Genomic DNA, 6,585 nt, shown 5'->3' with positions numbered 1-6,585 from the left:
GGTTGGGGTTGTCAGGCCCGATAGATCTATCAACAGGATTCGCGTTTACAATACCACATGTAAATAGTAGTTACCAAGCTACAGGGAAGTATGCCAGTGGTACAACTCAACATAGAATATATTTTTTTATCACTTGTGTCCATAACGTAAATCATAAAATGCATGTATTCTCATCCCGAAATATTTAGAGTTTAAAAGTGGGACTATATACTCACTTTTGCCTTGAAGGTATTTAACTCGACTTGGTCTCCGATAGATATCACGAACCTAACCATATATATATAATATATCAACATATTTTCTTTTCAAGTAATCGTTACATATATATATATATATATATATATATATATATATATATATATATATATATATATATATATATATATATATATATATATATATATATACTTATAATACTTTTAATATTTTCTTAGTCCGTAGTTAGCAGTCCGATGTTAGTGGTCCACAATTAGTTGCTCAATAAAATAAATAAATACCCCATTGTATTCGTATTGATTAGAATTAATCTCGACCCATGGTACCATGTTGTCAAATGACGTGTTGCGTACATAAAGTACCGTGTTGTCAAATGACGTGTTGCGTACAATCATGAGGTCTTATGATTAATCTTCTCGTGTTGTTTACGGATGGTCCTGAAATATATAAAATCAAATCATAAGTAATTATATATAAAATATCATATTAATTAGAAAAGATATGATTAATTTACTTTATCTCCAAATATTTTCGTAGCTAAACTAGCTTCGGATACCCAATCTTGTTTTAGTCGTAGTTTCTTCATTACAACTCCGTTTTTGTTGGTTCAACTAGCCACTTCCTTGGATCGAGTCAAATTTTAAGAATATGAACTGAAAATACCTTAGTTTGTATTTGAAATCACAGGTTATAGGTCAAACTTTGGTAAAACTTATGAAAGTGATCATTTTCCATCATAAAAACAACATTTAATGATCATTTTTCTAAAAATACTTACACTTTGAGTTAAACCATAAAATTTTTAAGTGTTAACATATTCATAAGAAATATCATTTTTCCAGAACATGAACTTTCAATTCAAAGTTCAAGATGGTTTTTAATTATCCAACCCAAAACAGCCCCCGGTTGCACTCCGACGACGTAGATTCAGTTTTTAAGGTGTTCTTTGTAAAACCAAGTTATATCTTGTTAAGTTAGCATATCATTATGATATATTACAGGTCTTGAAGTGTTTTAAAAGTTAAGTTAGAAGGATCTATTTAGTTTGCAAACAAGTTTGAAGTCATTCAAACTATGTTCTTGTTGTTAAAATTTTACAACATAAAATAAGATAGCTATATAATTATGAATCGAACAAGATTATGAACAAGGTTACTACCTCAAGTTACTTGGACAAAGTTACTATAAGAGATAAGAAAAAATCTTGGAATCAAAGAGTGGTGGAGTTAGATCAAAAGGTTGGAAGTATACTTCTTCAAATGGGTGGTTATTTTGATATGTTCTTGAAAGAGTTTTCTTATGGTGTTTAAGGCTTGTAATTGAAGCTAAATGATGGGAAAAATGCTTGGAGATGATCAAGTATGAAGTTAGGAGTATTTTGAGAGAGAAATGAGGGTGTAGGTATGAGAAAATGGAGTGAAGAAATGGTGTTCATTCATAAAAACGTTTTTAGTTTATAAAGAAAGAAAATGATTCCTAATTTTGTTTTCTTACTAATAATTCATGCTACTTGACAAATCCTAGTTACCTCATATCTAGGGCAGTAATAATGTTGATTAGGATGTTTATTTGATGTGTATATAACAATAGTAAATACATATAGAAGCTGGGTATGATACGTGTACATATACCCTAGATATACGTATAGAAATCTTGAGGAAACGGAATGAGAATTCAAATATAGCTATCTTTTGTGAATATACTTATATTGTTTTATGTATTTAAGTCCTTAAAAAGTGATTAAAAACATTATATATACGATACATGTATAAGCATTATAGGTTATAAGTATATATATCAAAGAATGTTACGTATAGTTATCGTTTTGAAAACTTAAGTTAGTAGTTTCAAAATATACTTATAACTCATTGTCATTAGCACACAATGAGATGTTAAACCATCCTTAGATCATGTTAAATATATATAAATACATATATATACACAAACCTATAATTATCGTATGTTATATAGTTCGTGATATCATCGGTTAAATTAGACGGTCAAACGTTGTGTAAAACTCTTTTCAAAAACACAAGTCTCAACAATTTGGATTGCTTATCATGTTGGTAAGGTTTAATTTATGTAAATATTAATCTCATAAGTATAAAACAATTGGAAAAATCCGGGTCGTTACAAGCTTTGACCTTAGAACACGTTAAACATTCTCCTACATATCTCGCAATATCGGCTTTCATACCCGGCCACTAAAAATGTTTCTTGAGGTCCTTGTACATCTTTTCCGCTCCGGGATGTATTGAGTATCGGGTTTTATGTGCTTCCCCAAGTACCATTTTTCTCACATCTCCAAACTTTGGTACCCAAATTCTTTCGGCTCTATATCAGGTTCCGTCTTCTCGAATATTAATGTGTTTCTCCGATCCTTTGGGTATTTCATTCTTCAAATTCCCTTCTTTTATGACACCCTGCTGTGCCTCCTTTATTTGAGTAGTAAGGTTTGTACGAATAATTATATTCATAGCTTTTACCCGCATAGGTTCTCTGTCCTTTCTACTCAAAGCGTCTGCTACCACATTCGCCTTCCCCGGATGGTAACGAATCTCGAAATTATAATCATTCAATAACTCAATCCACCTACGCTGCCTCATGTTTAGTTGTTTCTGATTAAATATGTGTTGGAGACTTTTGTGATCGGTATATATAATACTTTTGACCCCATATAAGTAGTGCCTCCAAGTCTTTAATGCAAAAACAACCGCGCCTAATTCCAAATCATGCATCGTATAATTCTGCTCGTGAATCTTTAATTGTCTAGATGTATAAGCAATTACTTTTGTTCGTTGCATTAATACACAACCGAGACCTTTCTTTGAGGCGTCACAATATATCACAAAATCATCATTCCCTTCAGGCAATGACAATATAGGTGCCGTAGTTAACTTTTCCTTCAACAATTGAAGCGCTTTCTCCTGCTCATCCTTCCATTCAAACTTCTTCCCTTTATGCATTAATGCAGTCAAGGGTTTTTCTATTTTGGAAAAATCTTGGATGAATCTTTTGTAGTAACCAGCTAGTCCTAAAAACTGGCGTATATGCTTTGGAGTTTTCGGAGTTTCCCACTTTTCAACAGTTTCAATCTTTGTCAGATCCACCTGAATACCTTCTTTGTTCACTATGTGACCGAGGAATTGAACTTCTTCCAACCAAAATGCACAATTTGAAAACTTAGCTTACAGTTTTTCTTTCCTCAACAACTCTAGCACTTTTCTCAAATGTTCTTCGTGCTCTTGATCATTCTTTGAGTAGATAAGTATGTCATCGATGAAGACAATGACAAACTTGTCAGGATATGGCCCACACACTCAGTTCATGAGGTCCATGAATACAGCTGGTGTGTTAGTTAAACCATATGGCATAACCATAAACTCGTAATGACCGTAACGCGTCCTAAAAGCAGTCTTATGAATATCATTCTCCTTCACCCGCATTTGATGATATCCGGAACGTAAATCAATCTTCGAATAAACTGACGAACCTTGTAGTTGATCAAATAAGTCATCGATTCTCGGTAGTGGGTAACGGTTCTTGATGGTAAGTTTGTTCAACTCTCGGTAGTCGATACACAACCTGAATGTACCATCTTTCTTCTTGACAAACAAAACAGAAGCTCCCCATGGTGATGTGCTTGGTCGAATGAAACCACGCTCTAGGAGTTCATGTAATTGGCTTTAGAGTTCCTTCATTTTGCTGGGTGCGAGTCTGTATGGAGCACGAGCTATTGGTGCAGCTCCTGGTACGAGATCTATTTGAAATTCAACAGATCGGTGTGGAGGTAGTCCCGATAATTCTTTCAGAAATACATCGGGAAATTCTTTTGCGACGGAAACATCATTGATGTTCTTTTCTTCGGGTTTGACTTCTTCGATGTATGCTAGAACGGCATAGCAACCTTTTCTTATTAGTTATTGCGCCTTCAAATTACTAATAAGATTTAGCTTCGCGTTGCTCTTTCCTCCGTACACCATTAAGGGTTTTCCTTTTTCTCTTACAATATGAATCGCATTTTTGTAACATACGATTTCTGCTCTCTCCTTTTTCAACCAGTCCATGCTGATTATCACATCAAAACTCCCTAACTCTACTAGTATCAAATCAATCTTAAACATTTCGCTAACCAGTTTAATTTCTCGATTCTGACATATCTTATCTGCTGTAATTAATTTACCATTTGCTAATTCGAGTAAAAATTTATTATTCAAAGGCATCAATGGACAACTTATTTTAGCACATAAATCCTTACTCATATAGCTTCTATCAGCACCCGAATCAAATAAAACATAAGCAGATGTATTGTCAATAAGAAACGTACCCGTAACAAGCTCCGGGTCTTCCTGCGCTTCAACTGCATTAATGTTGAAGACTCTTCCTTGGCCTTGACCATTATTATCCCCCTGATTTGGACACGTATTTTTGTAATGACCCTTCTTCCTGCATCCGAAACAGGTAATGTCGGCATAACTTGTTCCGACATTATTTGTTCCTTTAGCCATTGATCCATAGATTTTGCACTTTGTCGCACCATGTTCCTTTCTTTTACACTTAGTACACACTGCCGTACAGAGCCAGTCGGATGGTATCCTTCACACCTCTGACATGGTTTCTGCCTCTTGTTGTTATTGTTGGGATTGTTGTTGTTGCGGTTGTTATTGTTGTTGAAACGGTTGTTGTAGTTGTTGCTGGGGTGGTTGTTGTTGTTGCTTTTGTTGTTGCGAAAATTGGTGCGATTGTAGTTGTGATTTTTGTGTTGATTATTAAAATTGTGACCCTTGTCACTGGTTTCTTCCCACTTTCTCTTGATTTGTTTCGTGTTGGCTTCTTCGGTCACCTGCTCTTTAACTCTTTCCTCAATATGATTTATGAGTTTATGAGCCATTCGACTTGACTTTTGTATGGAGGCGGGCTCGTGTGAACTTATATCTTCTTGGATCCTTTCTGGTAACCCTTTTACAAATGCGTCGATTTTTTCCTCTTCATCTTCGAACGCTCTTGGGCACAATAAACACAACTCCGTGAATCGTCGTTCGTATGTGGTAATGTCGAAACCTTGTGTTCATAATCCTTTAAGCTCTACTTTGAGCTTATTGACCTCATTTTTGGGACGATACTGCTCAGTCATCAGATGTTTGAATGCTGACCACGGTAGTGCGTACGCAGCATCTTGTCCCACTTGCTCTAGGTAGGTATTCCACCATGTTAACGCAGTACCTGTGAAGGTATGCGTAGCGTACTTTACTTTGTCTTCTTCAGTACACTTACTTATGGCAAACACCGATTCAACCTTTTCGGTCCACCGTTTCAATCCGATTGGACCCTCGGTTCCATCGAATTCCAAAGGTTTACAGGCAATGAATTCTTTGTAGGAGCATCCTACACGATTTCTTGTGGCGTTATTTGTATTGCAAGATTCAGAGTTATTGTTGTTGTTTTGCATTGCAGCCTGTACCGCGGCTATGTTTGTGATGACCCGGGAATTTCCGACTAAATTTAAACTTAATCTTTATATAAGCTCGACATGATAAGCGAAGTCTGTAATGTTAAAGTCTCAAAATCCTTTAAGCTGCGTTCATGTGTACATTTGACCTTTGACCATGCCCGATGATTCATGAACAATTATTTATAAATATACATATATATTTATATATACAAATGTATGGATATATAATAATTGAATATAATAAAATATAGTTGAATCATCAAAAGTAAATATGTAAACTAATTTACAAGATTAGAAAGTTATTATTAAAATAAATCTATGAATAAATATATATGATTTTCTGTAATAATTATTATCTTATGTTTATTAGAATATATAAAGGATATAAATAATATATGTTGAAATCTATTATAATATCTTAAGTAAATATAGATATCATACTTATATATTTAAGATAATTATCTTTTCATATACAAACACATATTATTTAAGATAATTATCTTAAGATGTATAAATATTAAATATTTAACCTATGTTATCATATAATATATATTGTGTAAATATAATATATAAAGTTAATATATAAGATGTAATTACAGGTTGAAAATATAGGTGTATTAGTAATATTATTATTACTTTCAATATTACTACTAAATAATAATATTGATATCAATATTAATATTATTAATATTATTATTGTTATATTTATAATTAAGAGGTTATGTTTACCAAAATAAAGATGTTAAATATAAATATTATTATAAGAATGACTGAAACTATAATTTTAGTTATTATTATTATTATTATTTAAAAATCATTTTTTTATTTAAAATTATTATTTTTATTATATTAATTACTTGTATCATTATCTTTAAAGTTATTATTATTATCTTAATCAATGTTATCATTAATGTTAT

This window comes from Rutidosis leptorrhynchoides, chromosome 7, assembly GCF_046630445.1.
Source record: "Rutidosis leptorrhynchoides isolate AG116_Rl617_1_P2 chromosome 7, CSIRO_AGI_Rlap_v1, whole genome shotgun sequence".
Classification (NCBI taxonomy): Eukaryota; Viridiplantae; Streptophyta; class Magnoliopsida; order Asterales; family Asteraceae; genus Rutidosis; species Rutidosis leptorrhynchoides.
This window is presented reverse-complemented; position numbering follows the sequence as displayed.